Source organism: Scyliorhinus torazame, chromosome 21, assembly GCF_047496885.1.
Source record: "Scyliorhinus torazame isolate Kashiwa2021f chromosome 21, sScyTor2.1, whole genome shotgun sequence".
NCBI classification, from domain to species: domain Eukaryota; kingdom Metazoa; phylum Chordata; class Chondrichthyes; order Carcharhiniformes; family Scyliorhinidae; genus Scyliorhinus; species Scyliorhinus torazame.
In genome coordinates, this window is record NC_092727.1 from 6,113,465 (window position 1) to 6,138,701 (window position 25,237).

Sequence of the window (25,237 nt, forward strand, 5' to 3'; positions counted from 1 at the left end):
GTCAGACTGTGTAAGGACAACAGGGTATTTTTCTCAGCCGGACATAAGTGAACCAGTTGTTTTTTTAACAACAATCGACATCTTCATTGTCACTGACTGATGCCAGATTTCTATTTCCTGATTTAAAACATAATTTGAATTCTGAAACTGCTATGGCAAATTTGAACTCACAATAATTGGATTCTTAACCAGACCTCTGGAATATATTAGCCCCATAACCTGTCCCTGCTATGCTGCCATTATATCCAACATGCTTGTACCTCTGCCATGTAATCATAAGGGATTGTGTTCATTACCGGTGTAATCTAACTGGGGCATTGTCTGAAGTGGAAATACAGGTTTTACAACAACTATTGTTCTTTATATTGGAGTATGCTGGACATACAGTGTGACATATACTTGAGGTGGCAAGAGAAAGGAAAGTGAATCAATGGAGATAAACAACCCAGTGTCTATCGTACAAAGGTTTTGCAGCTTTGAACACAAATTGTTCATTTTCATTAACTGGCTTTTTGCGTGTTTATCAGCCACAGTGAGGTTGGACATCTCTGCCTGGTGCAAATGGGAAGGGTTTCTGTGAGAGCAAATGATTTATTGAATCCAGTAGAATCCAGTCAAGATAAAATTACTGAACCATGAGCTTATTGCTCACAGCCACTGGGAGTAAAGTGAAATTGCACAGCTTCTTGCAGAGCCTGAGATTAATGAAAGCAGGCACTCCATGTTATTACACGTAGAGGTTTTATCTAAGAGCAGTACTGATGCAAGTTGAACACTTTAAAACTTGCAGAGAAAACAATGCAATCAGCAGTCAACAAGGATACACTAAAAACATAGGAAATTGTCTTACAGAGGGTCAGAAGTCTGATACTATCTGGTGATGAAGGGTTATAGAACCAAGGCAGATAGTTGTGCCCTGGGGACGGACAATCCCATCCATCGGGGATTGCAGTCTGGGCGCCCTGGGGACAGAGAATCCCGCCCATCGGGGAACGCAGTCTGAGCGCCCTGGGGACACAGAATCCCGCCCATCGGGGATGCCTTTGTTAGCTCTCAGCTTGCCTATTCAAACGGTCTCTTGGTTGGCCTCCCATCTTCCATCCTTCATAAGCAAGAGCTTATCCAAGACTTGCACCAAGTACCGTTCACCAATCACTTCTCTAACGGAGATTAGCTATCAGTCTGGTTATCCCACTATTTTAAAATTCTCATCCATGTTTTCATATCCCTCCCTATCTCTAATCTCCTCCAGCTCCAAATCCTCCAAGATTGTACTCCGAGTACCCAATTATTTTTTTCTCCAATTAAGGGGCAATTTAGCGTGGCCAATCCACCTAACCTGCACATCTTTGGGTTGTGGGGGTGAAACCCACGCAGACGTGGGGGTGAAACCCACGCAGACATGGGGAGAATGTACAAACTCCACACGGACAGTGATCCAGGGCCGGGATTTGAACCCGGATCCTCAGCGCCGTAGTTGCAGTGCTAACCACTGTGCCACATACCACCCTGTACATCCTTCATTTTAACTGATCGCTGTTGTTGGCTCTTCCTTCAGCTCTGGAATGACCTTCCTAAATCACTCAATGTCTTCCCCTTTAAGGCATTCCTTATTTTCTATCCCAAGCAAAGATTTTGGTCAACTGCCCTAATACCTCCTGATCTGGTTTGGTGTCAACTTTTGTTTGATAATCATCATCATAGTCATCATAGAATTTACAGTGCAAAAGGAGGCCATTCGGCCCATTGAGTCTGCACCGGCCCTTGGAACGAGCAATCTACCTAAGCCCATACCTCCACTCTATCTCTACACCTCCACCCTGTCCCCATCTAACCATTTTTTGACAATAAGGGCAATTTAGCATGGCCAATCCACATGACCTGCACATCTTTGAACTGTGAGAGGAAGCCGGAGCACCCGAGGAAACCCACGCAGACACGGGGAGAACGTGCAAACTCTGCACAGACAGTGACCCAAGCCGGGAATTGTGCCTGGGACCCTGGAGCAGTGAAGCAACTATGTTAACCACTGTGCTACCATGCAGTAATGCTCCTGCGAACCATCTTTGGGCACTTTACACATTAAAGGAACTTTATAAATGCGAGTTGTTGTCACCATAAGGATCAGCCATGATCTAATTCAATGGTTGAATAGGCTTGAAGGGGTGAATGGCCACTTCCTATGTAATTACCCAGAAGGTATGGTTCCCAATGTACTTAAGTGCTGTTTCATCCCTCAGGCACCAAACTGAGCTAAGCCATTTGAAAGTGTGGATATGGGGACTGGATGCAGAGCTTCTAAGAACAAGAGGCATGTGGACCATTTTCTGAAAGCTACAAATGGCCTTCCTCACGCAGGAAGTGGGACAAACTGTCCTGTGAACTGAAAGCTGTGTTATTCTCTGCTGCACTGAATCAGTGTGACTCGAATTTAACTATTAACTTTGATCTGCACTGTTAGTGTGATCTTTCAAATCACGTTACGCCAAGGCTCCACATGCTTTATAAGGTGGCGTAAGAGATCCTCTATTTCAAAGAGGAATAGGGAATTTCTCCAGTGTCCTGGCCAATATTTATTCCTCAACATCTTAAAAAAAAAAACCAGATGATCTAGAAATTATTATATTGCTGTTTGCTGTGCACAAATTAGCTGTTGCGTTTTCCACTTTATAACAGCGACTATACTTTGGAAATTCCAGGATTCGGCCTCCACCATACCTTACATGGTCTCTCAAAGTAAGGAGTGTATCCCGTGGCAATAAACTGCCCATTGAGACTTAATGTGGGAGGCAGTTATACTGCAGCTACCACATGGTTCTGACTGCCCAGGAGACCCTCGCACTCTTAGCACCTGCCATAAGCGTATTGGAAGGATTTGCAGGTTAATAATCAACCGGTTTGGCCACGTTATGAGCACTTACGGCCGGGAGTGGGTTTCAAACCCAAAGTTACTGGCTCAGAGGTAGGGTCAAGTGGACTCACTGTGTCATGAGACTGCCCCCAGTCTCCTGAAATAAAACAACTGCAGATGAATCAGATAAGGCCATAAAATCTTTGATAAACAAAACTTCATCTCATGGTGTACCTGTTAAGGTGAGTTTTTCCATCTGGATAACCGGAGGCTGGTGCATCCTTGATCAGAGAACCTTTCCATGAAAAATACAGCTCTTAAACACTCTGCCTGTTTGAGATTGATGATGGCTATCAATTGTGATTAAATGAACAATCACAAAACGGTGAAGGCACTGATATAGAATGCTAATAAGATTTTAAATATACATCTTATGAGAATCAAGTGTCCCAACATCTCCTTTAACGTTTACAGTATATAGTTAAAACTCCCAACTAGGCAAGAGCACTAGCGGGCAATGTGCTCGCCTTGGAACTCCAAACTTCTATCTGGGATGTAGGGGTAAAATTATGAGGATACCTTGCATGGGCGAGACTTGTGTTCCCTTGCATATAATTAAATGGAGATCAAATTGAAGTTTCAGATGATCAAAACAACTGAAGCATGGACAGACTATTTCCTCTGGTGGGTGGATTCAGAACAAGAAGACACAACCAAGGAGGCAAAGACAGGGCTGAGGTCAGGAAGCACTGCCTCACACTAAAAGTCGTGGAAACCCTCCATAAATAGCTGCTACGGCTGGAGGTCAATTGAAAATGTCAAAACTGGAAAAAGACTTCCGGTGGCGACCATGGAGGAGTAGGTCGCACATTCGATAGCTCCCACCTGAAACGGACTTTCAGACCTTTTTTCCCCACTTTTCTCGGATTTTAAGGGATCGATTGGTGTAGTGGACGATATTAAGAAGGATTCCCCCTCCGATGTATGGCTAATTGGACTAGAAGTGGCCGTGTGAAAAGACGCAGCCCGGATAGAGTGAAGCAGTCGGAGCTGGTATCGCGGGGCAGCATGGCGGAGGGTCAGGACCAGGGAGCGGTGGCTCAGTGGTCTAAGGAGCAGCAGATGAAGTTCTTTAAGGACTGTTTCGCTGAGCTGAAAAAGGAAACGCTGGACCCGATCAAGGCTGCGATCGATCAAGTGGTATTGAATCAGGCGGCCCAAGGGAAAGTGATACAAGAAATTGAGCTGAAGTTATCTAGCCAGGAGGACTATCTAACCGTGCTGGAGCATAAGATGGAGGTGTTGGATGAGCGCCACAAGAGAATGCAGGAAAAGTTGGAGGACCTGGAGAACAGGTCCAGGAGGCAGAACTTAAGGATCATTGGTTTCCCCGAAGGAATTGAGGGGTCGAATGCGGGAGCATATGTGGCGAGCATGCTGGAGACGCTGATGGGGGCCGGGGCGTTTTCTCGGCCCCTGGAAGTGGACGGAGCACATCGAACCCTCGCAAGGAAGTCTAAGGCGAAGGCCATGGTGGTGCGTTTACACCGTTTTTCGGACAAAGAACTTGTCTTGCGGTGGGCCAAGAAGGAGCGGAGCAGCAGATGGGAGAACAGCGAGGTGCGCATCTACCAGGACCTGGGAGCAGAGCTGGCCAAGAGACGTGCTGAGTTTAACTGGGTGAAGGTGATCCTCTTCAAGAAGGGGGTGAAATTCGGGATGCTGTACCCAGCGCGGTTGTGGGTTACGCACGAAGACCGGCACTTTTACTTTGAGGCAGCGGACGATGTATGGTCATTTATCAAAGAAAAAAAGTTGGAAGCGTCTTAAAGGACACTTAAGTCTTGAAGGAATTATGTGGTGGCGGTTTGTAATTCTTGTATCGGTTCAAATAAGACTGTATGTGGTTCTGGGTTAATTATTGGGCTGGGGTGGTGGTTTGAGGGTGCTTTGTATTTACAGAGATTGGATGCGGAGGGGGGAGAGGAGGCGGAAGTTGGTGCTATTCTGTGGGAGGTTGGGTTTGGTTCCAAGTGATTGTTTCTGCATTGGTTTATGTTAATTTCTTTTACTTGAGGTTGTTTACTTACTGGGGACTGCGATGTTGTTAAATGGTTTATGCATGTCGGGAGAGGGGTTCGAACAATAGGGAGCCAGACTGTTTGGCACCAGGGGTGTGGGCTGTTGGGGTCAGCATGGGTCAGCTGACTCTCAGAAGCGGGGTGAACATGTGCTAAGATGGTGCTTGACCTGGGGGATTAGGTTTCAGGTGCTGTTGGGCGGGAGGGGGGGAAGGGGGAGGCTGCTTCGCTGACAGGAGGAACTATTATCGGAGAACAAAGGGGAGGTTGAGGGCGGTGGCTGCTTGTGGGGGAGCTCGGGTAAGCGGGGGGGCGCGGGCTCTGGGCTCGCCAACGAAAGGTTATGGCTAGTCGGCAGGGATTGGGGTGGGGGGGGGGGGGGGGGGGTGGTAGGCCCCCGTCCAAGCCGATTATGTGGAATGTGAAGGGTTTAAATGGGCCAGTCAAAAGGGCTTGCATTTTCGCGCATTTAAAGGGGCTGAAGGCAGACATAGCAATGCTTCAGGAAACACATCTGAAGATTATTGATCAGACGAGATTGAGAAAGGGGTGGGTTGGTCAGGTGTTCCACTCTGGGCTGGACTCAAAGACCAGGCGGTTAGCAATATCGATCAGCAAGCGGGTGGCGTTTGAGGCTGGAAGAATTGTGGCAGATAAGTGGGGTAGATATATTATTGGGGGTGGGAAGCTGGAGGATGTACAGGTGGTGCTTGTAAACGTATACGCTCCGAACTGGGACGATGTGAGATTTATGAGATGGGTGTTAGGCAAGATCCCGGACCTGGAGTCTCATGGCTTGATCATGGGGGGGAGACTTTAACACGGCCATTGATCACGATCTGGACCGGTCAAAATCCAGGACTGGAAGGAGGCCTGCCGCGGCGAAGGAGTTGAGGGGTTTTATGGAGCAGATGGGCGGGTAGACCCATGGAGGTTCGAACAGCCGAGGGTGGAAGGGAGTTTTCGTTTTTTTCTCATGCCCATAAAGTTTACAGACCGCATTGATTTTTTTGTTCTAAGCAGGGCACTAATTGTGAAGGTGGCGGGGACGGAATATTCGGCGATTGCAGTCTCTGATCATGCCCCGCATTGGGTGGATTTGCGGTTGAGTGAGGAGAGAGGGCAGCGCCCGCTGTGGAGGCTGGATGTGGGGTTGTTAGCGGACGAAGCGGTCTGCGGGCGTGTGAATAAGTCCATTCAGAATTACCTGGATACAAATGATACAGGTGAGGTATCAGCAGCGGTGGTTTGGGAAGCTCTAAAAGCAGTTGTAAGAGGGGAACTAATTTTGATTCGGTCCCATAGAGAAAAGGTGGAACGAGCAGCAGAGGAGCAATTAGTGGAGGAGATACTTCGAGTGGATAGGAGATATGCGGAGGCCCCGGACGCGGGGTACCTGAGGGAACATTGGAAACTACACCCAGAATTTGAGTTGTTGACCACGGGGAGGGCGGTTGAGGAGGGCAAGGGGTCGGTCTACGAATATGGGGAAAAGACTAGCAGGATGTTGGCGCACCAGCTTAGGAAGAGAGAAGCGGCCAGGGAGATTGGGGGAGTAAGGAATAGGGAGGGCAACATGATTTTGGACCCGGGGGGGGGGGGGTGAACGACGTTTTAAAATAATTTTATAGCAAGTTATATGAGTCGGAACCCCCGCCTGGTGTAGAAGGGATGAGGCAGTTCCTTGATCAGTTGAGGTTTCCGAGTGTGGAGGAGGACCTGGTTGAGGGGCTGGGGGCCCCGATTGAAGCAGAGGAAATTGTTAAAGGACTGGAGGGCATGTAGTCGGGCAAGGCTCCGGGGCCGGACGGTTACCCGGTAGAATTCTATAAGATGTTCTCAGAGGTGTTGTGCCCACTGCTGATGAGGACCTTTAACGAGGCTAAAGAGAGGGGAATCCTCCCCCCAACGATGTCGCAGGTCTCGATTTCGCTCATCCTTAAACGAGAAAAGGACCCGGAGCAATGTGGGTCATATAGGCCGATCTCGCTTTTGAACGTAGATGCCAAGCTGCTGGCTAAGATTTTGGCCACTAGGATAGAAGACTGCGTCCCGGGGGTGATAGGGGAGGACCAAACCGGATTTGTTAAGGGTAGACAGCTCAATGCTAACGTTCGAAGGCTTTTGAATGTAATTATGATGCCCTCAGAAGGAGAGGAGGCGGAGGTGGTGGTTGCGATGGACGTGGAGAAGGCTTTTGATCGGGTGGAGTGGGGGTATCTTTGGAAGACGCTGGGAAGGTTTGGGTTTGGTGAGGGCTTCATCGACAGGGTGTGATTGCTCTACCAGGCGCTGGTAGCGTGTGTGCGCACGAACCGGCTGAGGTCGGGGTACTTTAAGCTACACCGAGGGACGAAGCAGGGGTGCCCCCTCTCCCCGTTTCTGTTCGCTCTGGCGATAGAGCCGTTGGCCATGGCGCTGAGAGCATCAAGGAAGTGGCAGGGGCTGGTTCAGGGGGGAGGGGTGGAGCACCGGGTTTCACTGTACGCGGACGATCTGCTCTTGTACATCTCGGACCCGGTGGAGGGGTTGGGGGAGGTTATGCAGATCTTGGGGGAATTTGGCAGGTTCTCGGGATACAAATTGAACATGGGAAAAAGTGAATTGTTCGTGATCCAGGCAAGAGGGCAGGAGAAGAGACTGAAGGAGCTGCCACTCAGGATGGTAGCGAGGAGCTTTTGCTACCGGGGAGTACAGGTGTCTCAGAAAGGGGAGGCATTACACAGGCTCAACCTAACCCGGCTGGTGGAGCAAATGGCGGGGGACTTTAAAAGATGGGATATGCTCCCGTTATCGTTGGCAGGAAGGGTACAGACCGTGAAAATGACGGTCCTCCCCAGATTTTTGTTTGTCTTCCAGTGCCTCCCCATCTTCATCCCTAAGGCCTTTTTTCAAGCGGGTAAGCAAGATTATTTCGGGCTTTGTATGAGCGAATAAAACCCCGCGGGTGAAGAAAATGTTGTTGGAGCGCAGTCAGGGGGGAGGGTGGGTTGGCGCTGCCGAACCTCAGCAACTACTACTGGGCGGTGAATATAGTGATGATTTGGAAGTGGGTAATGGGGGAGGGGTCGGCATGGAGCAGATGGAGGCGGCGTCATGCAAAGACACCAGTTTGGGAGCACTGGTAGCGGCACCTCCGCAATTCTCGCCGGCCCGTTACTCCACTGGCCCAGTCGTGGTGGCGGCATTGAGGATCTGGGGGCAATGGAGGAGGTATAAGAAGGTGGAGGGTGCGCCAATCTGGACCCCGATTTGCAATAACCACAGGTTCGCGCCAGGCAGGATAGATGGCGGGTTCCGAAGTTGGTAGAGAGCAGGAATTAGATGGGTGGGAGATCTATTCATAGACGGGAGTTTTCCCAGTCTGAAGGCGCTGGAGGACAAGTTCAAGCTGCCGCCGGGGAACGGTTTCAGATATTTACAAGTTCGGGACTTTCTGAGGAAACAGGTGTTGGCTTTTCCGCTGATCCCGCCACGGGGGATACAGGACAGAGTAGTGTCCGGTACCTGGGTGGTGGAGGGGAAAGTATCGGATATCTATTAGGAGTTGTTGGAGGTGGAGGAACTGAAGGGCAAGTGGGAGGAGAAGCTAGGTGGGGAGTTAGAGGCGGGTCTGTGGGCGGACGCCCTAAGCAGGGTTAATTCCTCATCATGTGCGAGGCTCAGTCTAATACAGTTTAAGGTGGTACACCGCGCACACATGACGGCGGCGAGGATGAGCAGGTTTTTCAGGGTAGAAGATAGATATGCGAGGTGTGCGGGAAGCCCAGCAAACCATGTCCATATGTTTTGGGCATGCCCGAAGCTCGAGAGGGTTTTGGCAGGGGTTTGCCAAGGCATTTTGCCAGCTTCTGTGGGAGGCCACACATCTCAGAGCAATAAAGCCTCATTTGTATCCAACTCTAGTCTTTGTTCAATTGATCGTGCATCAATTTATTGCTCTAAGATTTTCTAAAAGATGGACCTCCGTATCAAGCCAGATCGCCTGCAGCTAGATCCAAAATCAAGCGACGCCAAAAAGGACTTTAATCACTGGCTAGCTTGCTTCAAGGCATATATCAACTCAGCGACCACCCCTGTCCAGGAGGCTCAGAAGATACAGATCCTGTACTCAAGGTTGAGCTCCAACGTGTTTCCGCTGATCCAGGGCGCCCCGAACTACGCCAACGCCATTGCGCAGCTCAAAGAAAACTACGCACAGAAGACGAACACGCTCTTCGCCAGGCACGTACTCGCCACTCGCTCTCAACTCCCTGGTGAGTAAATAGAAGACTTCTGGTGGGCCCTAATCCCACTCGTCCGAGACTGTGACTGTCGGGCCGTTACGGCCACTGAACATTCGAACCTCCTTATGTGAAACACGTTCGTTACGGGGATTGGGGTCGGACCTCATACGCCAAAGACTGTTAGAAGGTGCCACGCTTGATCTAGCTGAGACAAAGAAGCTAGCGCTCTCTATGACGGTCACCTCGCGCAACATTCAGGCCTAGCCCCCCCAGCTGCGCGACCCACCCCTCCTACGCTTCATGGACCCAACAGATGGCCGCCCCAGCGGGGGCCTTATCCAGCCAGTACGCCTGCACCACGTACCAGCCCGCCCACCCGGGGGTCCCCGATGTTACTTCTGCGGCCAGCAGAAACACCCTCGCCAACGCTGCCCGGCCCGTGCGGCCCTTTGCAAGGCTTGTGGCAAAAAGGGGCACTTCGCCGCGGTGTGCCAGGCCCGCGCAGTCGCCGCTATCGCCTCCACCCCCCCTAGTCTACACACAATGGGCGCCACCATCTTCATCTCCCCGGATCACGCGTGGCCAGTGGGCGCCGCCATCTTCTCCCCCTCAGTCCACGTGCGGCCCATGGGCGCCACCATCTTGTCCAACCCCCACAACGTGTGGCCCATGGGCGCCGCCATTTTGTCCCCCGCAACATCTTCAGGTGCCACCATCTTGTCTCCCTCACGGGGCATGGACACCGACAGCATTCCAGGACCTGGGCCCCGAGGCTCCCCATCATCCGACGCCAGCGATGACCGACCATGACTCGCCCCAGTGACGATCGACCAGTCTCATCCGCACAACCTGGCCACCGCATCGACCAGCGTGAAAATCAACGGCCACGTGACCTCTTGCCTGCTGGACTCCGGGAGCACCAAAAGCTTCATACACTCGGATATGGTAAGGCGCTGCTCCCTCGTGGTACACTCCGCCAACCAAAGAATCTCCCTGGCCTCCGGATCCCATTCCGTCGCGATCCGGGGGTACTGTATGGTCACACTCACGGTCCAGGGCGTAGAATTCAGCGGCTTCCGCCTCTACGTCCTCCCTAACCTCTGCGCTGCTCTACTACTCGGCCTGGACTTCCAGTGCAATCTCCAGAGTCTAACCCTCAAATTCGGCGGGCCCCTACCACCCCTCACTGTGTGCGGCCTCGCGACCCTAAAGGTCGATCCGCCTTCTCTCTTCGCAAATCTAACCCCGGATTGCAAACCCGTCGCCACCAGGAGCAAGACCTTCATCAGGTCCGAGGTCCAGCGGCTGCTTCGGGAAGGCATCATCGAGGCCAGCAACAGCCCCTGGAGAGTCCAAGTGGTAGTCGTTAAAACTGGGGAGAAACACAGAATGGTCGTGGACTACAGCCAGACCATCAATCGGTACATGCAGCTCGACGCGTAACCCCTCCCACGCATATCTGATATGGTCAATCAGATTGCACAGTACCGGGTCTTCTCAACGGTAGACCTCAAATCCACCTACCACCAGCTCCCCATTCGTAAATCGGACCGCCCATACACTGCTTTCGACGTGGACGGTTGTCTCTATCACTTCCTCAGGGTTCCCTTCGGCGTCACTAACGGGTTTGCGGGCCACCTTCCCGTACCTAGACAACGTCACCATCTGCGGCCACGACCAGCAGGACCACGATGCCAACCTTGCCAAATTTTTACAAACCGCCACTCTCCTCAACCTCACCTACAACAAGGAGAAGTGCGTGTTTAGCACGTTAGCATTATGGATAGCACAATTGCTTCACAGCTCCAGGGTCCCAGGTTCGATTCCGGCTTGGGTCACTGTCTGTGCAGAGTCTGCACATCCTCCACGTGTGTGCGTGGGTTTCCTCCGGGTGCTCCGGTTTCCTCCCACAGTCCAAAGATGTGCAGGTTAGGTGGATTGGCCATGATAAATTACCCTTAGTGACCAAAATTGCCCTTAGTGTTGGGTGAGGTTACTGAATTATGGGGATAGGGTGGAGATGTTGACCTTGGGTAGGGTGCCCGTTCCAAGAGCCAGTGCAGACTCGATGGGCCGAATGGCCTCCTTTTGCACTGTAACTTCTACGATGGTACATTCTATGATAAACGACCCGCTTAGCCATACTTGGCTATGTGTTCCAGAACGGAGTTCTGGGCCCGATCCCAACCGCGTGCGCCCCCTCATGGAGCTCCCACTGCCCCAAGGCCCTCAAACGCTGCCTAGGGTTCTTCTCATGCAACGCCCAGTGGGTCTCAAACTATGCGGACAAGGCCCGCCCACTCATACAGTCCACACACTTTCCGTCGGCGACCGAGGCACAACAGGCCTTCGCCCGTATCAGAGCCGATATCGCCAAGGCCGGGATGCACGCAGTAGACGAGACACTGCCGTTTCAAGTAGAGAGCGACGCATTGGGCGTCGCCCTAGCCGCCACCCTCAATCAGGCAGGCAGACCCGTGGCATTCTTCTCCCACACACTTCATGCCTCAGAAATTCGGCAGTTGTCCGATTCCGGGCCCTGCACGACAGCCTTTGTCACCCGGGAGTCACACGGTTGTACCATTTTGTCAAGGCTCGCAATCTGCCCCACTCTGTTGAGGAAGTACAGACAATCACCAGGGACTGCCAGGTCTGTGCGGAGTGCAAATCGCACTTCTACCGGCCTGGTGAGTGCCTCCCGCTCCTTTGAACGCCTCAGCGTGGATTTCAAAGGGCCCCTCCCCTCCACCGACTGAAACACGTATATTCTCAGTGTGGTCGATGAGTACTCCAGATTCCCCTTCGCCATCCCATGCCCCGATATGACGTCTGCCACAGTCATCAAAGCCCTAAACACTATCTTCGCTCTGTTCGGTTTCCCCGCCTACACCCACAGTGACAGGGGATCCTCATTCATGAGCGATGAGCCGCGTCAGTTCCTGCAAAGCAGGGATATTGCCTCCAACAGGACGACAAGCTATATCCCGCGGGGAAACGGGCAGGTAGAGAGGGAGAACGGGACGGTATGGAGGGCCATCCAACTGGCCCTACGGTCCAGGAACCTCCCAGCCTCTCGCTGGCAGGAGGTCCTCCCTGATACACGCCACGCCAGGATACTGTCTCCCTCAGGGACCTGGCATCAGCAGGTTCCACACACACACACCCCTCCGGCCCGGCGCCACCCTCCCCTCCCCCGGCGCTCCCAGCATTAACCCCACCAGGACCATCTGCCCACGCCCGAGGATGAAGAGGATTTCGGCACGCTCCCGGAACCACCGAACATCGGGCCAGCATCAACATCGCCGCCACCACTATGTCGCTCCCAGCGGAACATCAAGGCACCGGACCAGTTAAACCTCTAACTGGTCCGCCGGGCTTCAAAAGACATTTTTTTTCTGCTCAAATACTGTAAATATAGATTCATTGCTATATATAGTTCTCCACCACCCCCGCCGGACTCAATTTTTACAGGGGGTGAATGTGGTAAACCACTGTTACATGTTTATTAGGTGATGTAAGGTAGGATCTCTACGACAGGTTTGGCGGTAGTCCCTGCCTGCTGGCTCCGCCCAGTAGGCGGAGTATCAATATGCGTGTCCTCCATTTAGCAGTCATTTCGGCAGCTGCTGTGGGAGGCCACACATCTTAGAGCAATAAAGCCTCAGTTGTATCCAACTCTAGTCTTTGTTCAATTGATCGTGCATTAAGGGGGTCAATGCTGGGGTTCTCTTGGAGGTGGCAGCCGTTCGCCGACTTTCTCGGAGAAAATTAAAATGTCAGCAGAAGCAGTATTCTGATGGGGGGGCGGGTAGGTGCAATATGGTTAAGGGATGTACAGAAGGGTTTGGGTGGGAAATGTTTACCATGTTGATGTTTATGTTATTGTTTTTGTTATTGTCATAAAAATTTTGCAAATGCTTCAATAAAAATATTAAAAAAAAAAAAAGAAAATGTCAAAACTGGGGTAGATAGAAGTCTACTAGGCAAAGATATTAAAGAATATGAAACCAAGGCAGGTAGGTTAAGATACAAATCAGTTACAATCTGACTGAATACTGTAAGGGGCTCACGGGGCTTAATGATCTCCGGTTCCTGTGTCTCTAACATTGCCCACTTGAAACGCATAAAGTATGCAATGTATATTATTTTCTAACTGGTTAAAACATTTTCAAAATTAATATTCCCTATGTGACCATTTCCCACAGCCTTTATTTTAAGATCCATTAAGTTATTCAAGCTATACAAGATTAAGAGATAATTACTTTGCCACATACCTGAGAGTTACATGTAGTACTGCACAGTAGGAGGTAATTCAACCCATTGGGCAGAATTCTGCCTGCGGAGGTTTAGTGGTGGGCTGGAGCGGAGTCAAAAAGTTGGAAACCCACCCAATGGTGGGTTGTTCTTCCTGCTGGCTGGTGGCAAGAATGCCATTTGCATTAATTTGCATCTCATGAATGCTCATTAAATCAGCTGCCTACCATCATCCCTTCAGACTTTACAATCACTGAAGTGCGAAATTACGTCAGTCAAAAACCCGTTTGATAATGAGTGGTGGACACAAGGGGATCCTCAGTTTGCAAAAGACATCAAGGTGAGTGCAACAGCTTTCTGCCAGAGTGCTGTGCTGTTCCTGATGCACTGTTCACCGTTATGTCGAGGCAGACCAGTTTCTGCCCTCCATCTCCATACCGTGATGGTCTGCATGGACAGCACCATGCTGCTAGACCCATGGACTCTCCTGTGTCATGCCATGGATCAGTACAGTGCCTGGTGTTGGGGAGGACAGGGGTCTTCTTTTCCCTGGTGCCACACACCAGTATCTGAACAGCACTGTGCTACAGGATACATGCAGCCACCACAACAAAGGCCCAAATTTAAACCGAGGGCCGAGTGTGAGGTGAGGCTCGTGGGGCGGGGGGGGGAGGGGGGAGGTATAGCCTGACAAAGTAAAGGGGGACGTTGGAGGCTGGTTGAATCAAGGCACAGTCCTCATGAGGCTGCTAGCCTTTTTTTCCTAGGTTTCTGACGTGCGTGGTCTGGTGAAGACAAGTGGGCTAGAGAGAGTGATATGTCTGGTGGACTGGTATTTAAATATGGCATCGGGATTATGAGCCCACCAGCCGACGGCAGACTGAAGAATCAGCTGCTGGCCCGCCTGGTGGCTTGCAGGAAAACGTTCCTGTGCATAATGAATAAGGTTCCACACAAAGAATCTAGTGCTGGATCTCACCGTTCAGGCCAGTGGAAAAGGGACTGCCAGAACCACCCACCACCGCACTTAGTCTCAAAATGGAAGAATTCTGCCCATTGTGTCTGCCGGCTTTTTGAATCTAATTAGTTCCACTCCCCTGCTCTTCCCCACAGCCCTGTACTTTCTCCCTTCAAGTATTTACTCTTGAAAGTTGCTCTTGAATCTGCTTTAATCGTCCTTTCTGGCAGCACACACCAGATCACAACATCTCTGTGTAAAAATATCTCCAGATGTCCTGTTTTGTTACTGTGTCAATTATGTTAAATCTGTGTCCTTTGGTGAGCAACCCTTCTACCAATGGAAACAGTTTCTCTTTGACTATGAAAACCATTTCAAATTTTGAATGCTTGTAACAAATCTTCTCTTCTGTGTTGTGTTGTAAGACCAACACCAGCTTCTCCAGTCTGTCCACATAACTGAAGTCCCTCATCCCTGATATTCCACTAACCCTCCCCTGCAACCTCGTCAAGGCCTTGACACCCTTCCAAAAGTGCAGTGCCCGGAATTGGACATAATACTCCAGTTGAGGCCTAACTAGTGTTTTATAAAGGTTTATCGTAACTTTCTTATTTTTGTACTCTGTTCCTCTATTAATAGAGCCAAGGACCCCATCTGTTTTTTAGCAGCTTTCTTAACTTGTTTTTCAAAGATTTATGTACCTTCTATTATGAACAATGAATAACTTTAAGTTGAATATATATATTTGTGGTTCTGTATATGAATCTTGGTGCCTGGGAGTCTGGATAAACTTGTGACTAAAAACTTTCAGGTCTTTCTGGTTTGTTTGTACAATATACATTTTTAATAATGTCTTACAACCCCTGAAGTTAAAGAGATGGATTAAAAGGGGTTGAAAGTTCAGTGATTCTGGGGAGGGGGGGGGGGGGGTACTGTGATAGTCTGTGTAGAGGTATTATGGTACCTGGTAATGCTGGAACACCATTGATAGATATTGTATGCTTCCTATTGGTCAAGCTGTATGGTAGCTCTGCCCTGCTAGGCGGGGTATAAGAGCCCGTGCCGCCCCAGCAGCCTTCATTCTGTACCTGAGCTGCTGGGGGAAACATCAAGCTTATTAAAGCCTTCAGTTGGACTACAACCTCGCTGGTGGTCATTGATCGTGCATCAATTTAATAGGCTAGATTTAAAAGGATGGAGCTCCGAATCAAGCCGGAGTGTCTGCAACTCAGCCCTCACGTGGCGAACTCAGTGGCAATCTTCAAGCACTGACTGGCGTGTTTTAAAGGATATCTCGGAACGGCCGAAAACACATCCACAGGAGAGCAGAAAATGCAAGTCCTGCACTCGAGGGTGAGCCTGGAAATTTACACCCTCATCGAGGACGCAGCAATAGAGCTGCTAAAAGGACATTATATCCGCCCAGTAAACCAGGTCTACGCCCGATATCTGCTAGCAACGAGGCGACAAATCTCTGGGGAATCGCTGGAAGAATTCTACCGTGCACTCCTGGTGTTGGGGGGAACTGCAGCTGCCCGCAAGTTTCGGGGAGCGAACACACTGAACTCTTGATCCAGGACACTTTTGTGGCAGGTATGCTGTCCTCCTAGATCCGCCAGCGATTGCTGGAAAAAGACACCCTAGGCCTCAAGGAGGCACAGGCCCTTGCCGGCTCCCTGGACGTGGCCACCAGAAACGCCCGTGCTTACGTTTCCGACCGCGCTGCAGCCCCCTGGGCAGCGTGGAACCCCTCCGCAGCCGACCCAGAGACATCCCCATCTCCCCACAAGCTTGTGCTGCAAGGCGGCCTGGCAATCCCGGGGGGCCCCGCTGCTACTTTTGCGGGCAGGCCAAGCACCCCCGCCAGCGCTGCCGGCCCGCACATCCACCTGCAAGGGATGCGGTAAAAAGGGCCATTTTGTGGTGGTATGCCAGGCCCGTGAAGCCAGCGGGCACCGCCATCATCCTACTCCAGGGCCACGTGCGGCCCCCGGGCACCGCCATCTTGTCCCACGCACGCCACGTTAGATGGATGGGCGCCACCATTTTGTGCACCCCCAGCCATGTGCGACCAATGGGAGCCGCCATCTTGGATAGACCCCCAGGACCCCAGCTCGGCTGACCACACTCCGCCCGAAGAGAACACTCAACTGCTGCGATTAGCCTCGGTGACTCTGGATCAGTCCCGGCCTTGAACATTCTCAACTGCTACAACGACTGTACTTATCAACGGCACGAGACGTCCTGCTTAATCGACTCTGGGAGCACGGAGAGCTTCATACACCCCGACACGGTAAGGCACTGTTCTCTCCTCCTCCACCCCGTTAATCAAAAAATCTCCCTGGCCCCCGGTTCCCACTCAGTAGAGATAAAGGAGTTTTGTGTAGCAAACCTCACAGTCCAGGGAAGGAAGTTTAAAAATTACCGGCTCTACGTCCTTCCCCACCTCTGCGCGGCCACACTCCTAGGTTTAGACTTCCAGTGTAATCTCCAAAGTCTAACTTTCAAAATCGGCGGCCCTATAACCTCCTCATTGTCTGCGGCCTCGCGACCCTCCAGGTCGACCCGCCTTCCCTGTTTGCGAACCTCACCCCGGATTGCAAACCCGTCGCCACCAGGACCAGACGGTACAGTGCCCAGGATCGGATCTTTATTAGGTCAGAGGTCCAAAGGCTACTGAGGGAAGGAGTCATTGAAGCTAGCAACAGTCCCTGGAGAGCTCAAGTAGTGGTGGTAAAGACCGGGGAGAAGCATAGGATGGTCATCGACTACAGTCAGACCATCAACAGGTTTACGCAGCTGGACGCGTATCTTCTCCCCCGCATATCCGACCTGGTAAACAGGATCGCGCATTACAAGGTCTTCTCCACGGTGGATCTTACGTCCGCTTACCACCAGCTCCCCATCCGCACTAGTGACCGCAAATACACTGCTTTCGAGACAGATGGGCGGCTCTATCACTTCTTAAGGGTTCCCTTCGGTATCACCAACGGGGTCTCAGTCTTCCAGCGCGAGATGAACCGAATGGTTGACCGGTACGGTTTACGGACAACATTCCCGTATCTCGATAATGTCACCAACTGCGGCCACGACCAGCAGGACCACGACACCAACCTCCGAAAATTCCTCCAGACCGCAAAGATCCTTAACCTTACATACAACAAGGATAAATGCGTGTTTAGCACCGACCGCCTAGCCATCCTCGGCTATGTAGTGCGAAATGGAGTTATAGGCCCCGACCCTGAGCGCATGCGCTCCCTTATGGAGTTCCCCCTCCCTCACTGCTCCAAGGACCTGAAGCGCTGCCTAGGGTTTTTCAGTTACTACGCCCAGTGGGTCCCCAACTATGCGGACAAGGCCCGTCCCATGATCCAATCCACATCTTTTCCCCTGTCGATAGAAGTCCGCCAGGCCTTCAGCCGCATCAAAACGGACATTGCAAAGGCCACGATGCACGCCACTGACGAGTCCCTCCCCTTCCAGGTCGAGAGCGACGCGTCTGATGTAGCTCTGGCGGCCACCCTCAACCAAGCGGGCAGGCCCGTGGCCTTCTTCTCACGTACCCTCCATGCCTCCGAAATCCGCCATTCCTCAGTTGAAAAGGAGGTCCAGGCCATAGTAGAAGCTCTGCGACAACCAACGGTCGGTTGCTTTCATGTTCGATAATGCACAGCGGGGCAAGATAAAAAACGATAAGATCTTGCGGTGGAGGATCAAACTCTCCACCTACGACTACGAGATCTTATATCGTCCCGGGAAGCTAAACTAGCCTCCTGATGCCCTGTCCCCGTGGTACATGTGCCACCGCACAAGTGGACCGCCTCCGAGCCCTCCACGAGGACCTCTGCCACCCGGGGGGGTCACTCATTTTTTTCCACTTTATCAAGACCCGCAACCTGCCCTACTCCATCGAGGAGGTCAGGACAGCCACCAAGGACTGCCAAATCTGCGCCGAGTGCAAACCGCACTTCTACTGGCCAGAGAAAGCTCACCTGATAAAGGCTTCCCGTCCCTTTGAACGCCTCAGCATGGATTTCAAAGGTCCCCTCCCCTCCACCGACCGCAGCACGTACTTCCTGAACGTGATTGATGAGTACTCCCGGTTCCCATTCACCATCCCCTGCCCCGACATGACCGCAACCACCGTCACCTAGGCCCTCCATAGCATCTTTTCATAGTTCGGGTTCCCCGCTTACATACATAGTGATAGGGGGTCCTCCTTTATGAGCGACGAACTGCATCAATTCCTGCTCAGCAAGGGCATTGCCTCGAGCAGGACGACCAGTTACAACCCCCGGGGTAACGGACAGGTAGAGAGGGAGAACGGAACGGTTTGGAAGACCACCCTACTGGCCCTATGGTCCAGGAATCTCCCGGTCTCCCGCTGGCAGGAAGTCCTCCCGGATGCCCTCCACTCCATCCGGTCACTGCTTTGTACCACAACCAACCAGACACCTCACGAATGTCTCCTTGTCTTCCCCAGGAAGTCCTCCTCTGGGACCTCTCTCCCGACCTGGCTGGCAGCTCCTGGACCCATCCTGCTCCGAAAACATGTGCGGGCGCACAAGTCGGACCCGTTGGTCGAGAGGATCCATCTTTTCCACGCTAACCCCCAGCATGCCTACGTGGCGTACGCCGACGGCCGACAAGATACGATCTCCCTACGAGACCTGGCGCCCGCCGGAGCCCCACGCACACCCCAGCCACCAGTCCCACCCTCCCCTCCACCAGGGCACCTTACAGGAGGATCGGTCCTTCAGCCGGCCCCGTCTAGGCCCCCCACCCACCGACGCACCCCGCAGGCACTCCCTTCCCAGGTCAACGGTTTTCCCCACCAGCGCCGTCTAGGGGTGTTGAAGCTGCCACAGAGATCGAGGCCACGCATCCGGAGTCACTTCCGAATCTCCGACGATCACAGAGGCCGACCAGGGCCCCCAATCGACTGATTGCTTCATTTTAAATTGTAAATTTAAATCATAAATTGTAAATAGTTAATAGAATTGTAAATAGTTACAAAACACTGTATGGAGATATTACGGTACCTCCATAACTAATTCTACCACGTTGCCATGTTTGTAGTATCAGGCCACCACCCCCACCGGACTCTTTTTTAACGGGGTGAATGTGGTAGTCTGTGGAGAGGTATTACGGTACCTGGTAATGCTGGAACACCATTGGTAGATATTGTATGCTTCCTATTGGTCAAGCTGTATGGGAGCTCCGTACTGCTAGGCGGGGTATAAGAATCCGTGCCGCCCAGCAGCCTTCATTCTGTACCTGAGCTGCTGGGGGAAACATCTAGCTTATTAAAGCCTTCAGTTGGACTACAACCTCGCTTTAGTGGTCATTGATCGTGCATCAGGTACAAAGTGGAAAAGCTTTACTGTTGCTTAGCAACAGTTGTCCAGTGCACACACACAGAAAATACAGGAGTTGAGAGAGGGGATGTTAGCGTGTGTGTCAGAGAAAGAATACAGGTATGTTAAGCTCTCAGAAGATAAACTGCAAGTCTAGTGACGCAGTAGTTAATTGAATAACCAGTTATAGGACTCAATAACGTGGTCAGCTTGGTGGAGGTGGTACTGAAAGACTGAGTTTAGGAAACTCATTTGTTTGCAGTTGATAAAACAGCGAGGTAAGTGCGATTTTTGGGTGTCTCGGGAGAGATATGAGTTGGGTGAGAGGCATCAAGTGAATGCTCAAGAATTCACCAGAAGAAAATCTGGTGAACTGTGCCAGTCCTAAGTGAGAATCCTTTGTGTCAAGCTAGTGGTAACTCTTCACTGGTTTATGTCTGTAAAGATACTGCTGGGGTAAAGGAATAGTGAGAGTTGAATCAGCTTCTTAGATTGCATTGAGACCTTTCCAACTGTTTTGTTTGCTGTACAATGATTCACTTTTATTGTTTTAATAAATATTTTTTTTCTCTGTATTAAAAGATCATCAATAGACTCCTGTGAATTGTTCAGTAACTTTCCTCCATGGTTTCTAAAAAAGCATTAGGATCTATCAAGCCAGGTTTCATTCTGGGATTTGACTTGTCCAGTATTTACAGCAACTGGGATCATAACAAAGTGGAGGCTTGTTTAGGATGAAACATTCTTGAATTTAAGTGGGATCTGTAAATTCTTAAAGAAGTAGTAAGTGGGGGTACTGGGCATAGGAATGGGATTTGCCGTTAAGTATATTACACTGACTGGAAATCAAAAATAACTTTTACTGTTGCGAGGTCTATACTGGAAGTAGACAATGTAATAGTAGATTATTTGAAATCCCTGACTAAGATTACACTGAGAGAGTTAGCAGATCAATTGCATATAGAAATAAAGCAGCATTTTATAAGGCTGATATAATCAAAGTGATTACCCCGCATTTATGATTAAAAGATGAGAAATGTGAAACTGGTGAATCACAGATAGAGTTAGCTAGAAAATAAAGCAAATTTTTTTTAAAAACAAATTAAAAAGAGGAAAAAGGAAAGAGTGAAATAAATAGAAACGCGAAAGCTTGAACAGGAACTCCATAGTAAGAAGATAGCAAGGGAGCATAGTGATAAGTAAAGAGATATAGGGTGGAATCTGAACAGAAAATGGCAACGTGTCAGTTCCGATGAGAAAAATGGAGCAAATACCACAGATGGCATCGGCAGGATTTCTCAGTGAAGTTTGAGCCTCTTAAAGAAAAGTTTTTTCCCCATGTGAATCACGCCGTGTTTTTAGCGGCCTTCTGCTAATTCGCTCACCCCAGGGACACTTAATTACTGCGATCACTGGGGAGATCCACTTATACGCCTCCCCAGCACTGGTTCCAAATCCATTCAGAGGGATGGTTGCCAGCAAGCCAGCACCGCATTTCTCAGAGAGAGCTCTGAGCAGGCTTCTGGATGTTGTGCAGCAGAGGTGGGAAATGGCCCACCGACAAGGTGACTGCCCCTGCCTGGGAGGGCATAGCAGCTTTAGTTAGTGCCAGCTCCCTGCAGAAGAGGACGGAGCAGCAGTGCCGAAAAGAAATAATGACCTTGGCGCAGCCGGGGTAAGTCTGTACCTTTACCTCCAAGGTGATCTCTCACCCTGTCACCTCCTGGGTTGCCAACCTGTTACTCTAGGAATGTGGGAATTTTGGATATATTGTAGTGTTTGTATTTGGGAAGGGTTAAAGCCTGTGTTACTGTATGTATGATTGCTCCAGAGGTGTTTGTAATGTCTTTGTATAAAATGCTTGTGGGAGACAGGTGCAATTAAAGCATCATAAAAGCTTGGGCTAATGGATTTTTGTTTAGATTAACAGTTCCCTGTGGAGTAGTTAATTAGATACATTGGGTGGGATTCTCTGATCCTGAGGCTAAGTGTTGACACCGTCGTAAATGCCGTCGCGTTTCTCGATGGCGTCAACATGCCCTCAGGAGCAGAAATTCTGATCCTTACAGGGGGCCAGCACAGCACTGGAGCGACCCACACCGCTCCAGCTGCCGATCCCCGGTGTCAAATGGGCGCCGCGGGTCTGCGCATGTGCAGTGGAACCGGCGCCAATGCATGCATGGGCAGTGGCTCCCTTCTCTGTGCCAGCCCCAACGCAACATGGTGTAGGGCTACAGGGGCTGGCGCAGAACAAAAGAGGCCCCCCCGCCGATCGGTAGGCCCCGATCGTGGGCCATGCCACAGCGGAGGGCCCCCCCCCCAACCTGGCCGCCCCCGGATGCATCCATGCCGAGGTCCCGTCGGGTAAAAGCAGGTGTGAACGGTGCTGGTGGGACTCGGCATTTTTTGCGTGGCCACTCGGCCCATCCCGGGCTGAGAATCGGCGTGCGGGGGTCCCCCCATAGAGCATCCCCTGGCCAGCGCCGCGCCGGCGCCAATGGCACCGATTCTCCACTCTCCGGAGAATCGTCGGGGAGGCGTGACGCGATTCACGCCGGTCCTGGCGATTCTCCGGCCCGCCCCATTGCGTTTCAGCTTTGTACGGTGATGTAATTAATGGGAGGAGCTAGAGTGCCAGGCATTGTGCAGAAAAGCAGGTTAGTTGAGTTTTAGATTAGGATGTGAGCAGAAATCTGGCATCTGCTCTCACTGCAGTTTAGTTAAAGATTTGACTGGGGACTGGGAACCGGATCGGCAGTTTCAACAATGAGTTGAGACACAGGAGTTTGCAGTTGGTTCTGGTAGTCAATCTGTGTAGACAGTTTCTGAAGACTTCAGCTGGAAATCCTGCATTGTTCTGACAGGATTCAGGTCTATCTCTTAAAACATTTTCAAAGAGCATCTCTGAAACATGTTTTTCTGGGCCTGCTAACTGTATTTAAACATGGATAGAGAGCTGAGATGGTTTTGTTAAGTTTGAGTGGGAATAAAGATAGCAGTTAATGGTCATTGTGTCACTGTATTGATTAGTATTGTTAGTATTATGTATGGGGTAATTGTAAGCTATTCTCTTGTGTAACATTAAAGGTATTCTAATATTCTGTTAGTAATAAAGTTAGTTTTAAAAAAGCATATGCCTATTTTGCGTGAAATCACTCCTGGAGTGAGGTATCCTTTCCTCACTGTCTTACAAAATTAAAATACAATATTGGTGTTTCTGTCCAGTATATTAGCCACTGTTGGGGTCTGGTCTGGGATCGTAATAGCCTAGGTTTACAGAGGTTGGGACTTTAATGATATTTTGCCTCATTTGAAAAGAATGCTGTGAAGTTAAAGTGGCCATGTGTCCTTGGACTCTCATGTTACAAAGTGTCCTGACAGATACAAGAAGAACAACCTGCAGACTATGAAGTGGTTAAAAGGCCAACATTAAATGTTTACGAACTTGTCTCTGAAGCTTATCGATTAAAGTTTAGCGTCATAAAGAAAAGGCCTAATCAGACATTTGTTGAATTTGCAAGAGAGCAGGAAATGCTGTGGGATCAATAGTTCGCTCATTAAAGTTGGAGCAGACTTTTATTCACGTGAGGAGAATTATGATTGTGGAACAATTCCAAAATAGCATTCCAGTAACCATTAAGACTTATTTAGATGAACGTCAAGTATCAGAGATCTGAGAAGCTGCATTCTTGGCTGATACCTATGATATCCCACACAGACAGTGACATGTGGGGACATAGACATAGACATAGAATTTCCAATGCAGAAGGAGGACACTTGGCCTATTGAGCCTGCACCGACCCCTGGAAAGAGCACCCCACCTAAGCCCACAACTCCACCCCAAACCGGCAACCCAGTAACCCCACCCAACCCCTTTGGACACGAAGGGCAATTTAGCATGGCCAATCCACCTAACCTGCACGTCTTTGAACTGTGGGAGGAAACCGGAGCTCCCGGAGGAACCCACGCAGACACGAGGAGACCGTGCAGATTCCGTACAGACAGTGACCCAAGTCGGGAATCAAAACTGGGACCCTGGAGCTGTGAAGCGGCAATGCTAAGCACTGTGCTACCGTGCCGCCCAATTGTCATATCGGAATCAACAGGTAAATTGGAGAGATATAAAATCCGCTGATGGATAAGGTCCCATTTCACCAGTCTGTCCAGATCCTCCTGAGTTCAGTTAATATTCCACCTCATCGTTTACTTTATACCCAAGTTTTGAATCCTCTGTGGACTTTGAAATTATGCCCTGACTATCAAATACGGGTTACTCATCTTTAATAAAAGGGACAACATGCAGTACTGTCCATATAGCAGTTTCATGAAGATTTATTTAATGGAATTGGTATAGGGATTTTAATGGCAGTTTGGTGTCCTTTAAGCAACATGTCACCTTATTCTAAATATGTTTCATAAACAATCTTTTAGGATACAAAAAGATGGATGGCATTTCTGTCACAATTCTACCACAATTCTGCAAGTATTATGTCACCTTTGTTAAGCAGTTGTACAACTATGAAAAAAATTATATGGTGCTGTAGCAGTTTCAGGCCAAATAAAGCAAAAGATCAATCAGGATTGTAGATTCTATTAACAAATTTGATCAAATATTTCTGAGATCAATGCTGCTTAGAGAGCCCAAAGATCTGTGCAGATAATAGCTTGCAGAGATCAGTGCTGTTTTAGATCTTACAGATCTTTGCTAGCTCGTGGTCCAAGAGCTCAGTGTCACAAGAATCGAAGTAAATAGTTGCCTGATGTGTTGAGTTTAGCTTTGTGGATTGTTGCTTCAATGCTACTATTTGCCATTAAAGAAGGTGAACCTTATGAGTCCTTTAAATATTCCTCCATTCCCAAGTTGAAGAATGTTCAGATTCTTGCATTGACATGGAACCAAAACTTTGTACATCACAACTAGTTCCAACGCGTTTAAGACAGTGCTTCCCAAACCTTTGCCCAATCTGACCCCATTTGAATGCTTCAGACTGTGTCTGAAGGCGGTGGGCAGTGCAGGCCATCGGTTTTGTTGACTGGACAGGCCCTGAAACGCACCTTTGTACAAGCTTTGGTTGTCACACCAATGAGGCCTCAGAGAAATGACGATTAAGCCAGCCCATTGATAGGTGAAAAATAAATATTCAAAAGGGCCTTGCAGGTGTCAAAACTCAATCTGAGCTCCATGACCAGTGCTGCCTCAGAACTTGCGATTCGATGTTGCGTGCCCCACGGTTTGGGAACTCTGGTTTAAGGTGCAGAACAGAGGCTCATTGCCCTGTGTAACTCACACCACTGCCCTTTCCCACTGCTGCCCATAACCTCGATCGCTACAAAGGGCTGCGTTTAAATAAAGCATTAGTTCTGTTCTGAGATTGGATCCTTCTCTCTTGTACTCTAGCCGTAGGACCTGGTTCTAAGACAGACTATGCACATACTCTGGTATTTGCTTAACACTTAATTATCAATACTACATCTAAACAGGTTACAGAGCAGAATCACTGAGGGATGAT

The 25,237-nt window shown here is 50.1% G+C and overlaps 1 long non-coding RNA gene across 2 annotated transcripts in view; it reads left to right on the forward strand.

Annotated features, from left to right (window-relative positions):
- LOC140398120 (uncharacterized) overlaps positions 1 to 25,237 on the forward strand; it is a 29,415-nt gene that overhangs the window by 2,440 nt on the left and 1,738 nt on the right. The gene's annotated exons all lie outside the window — the stretch shown is intronic.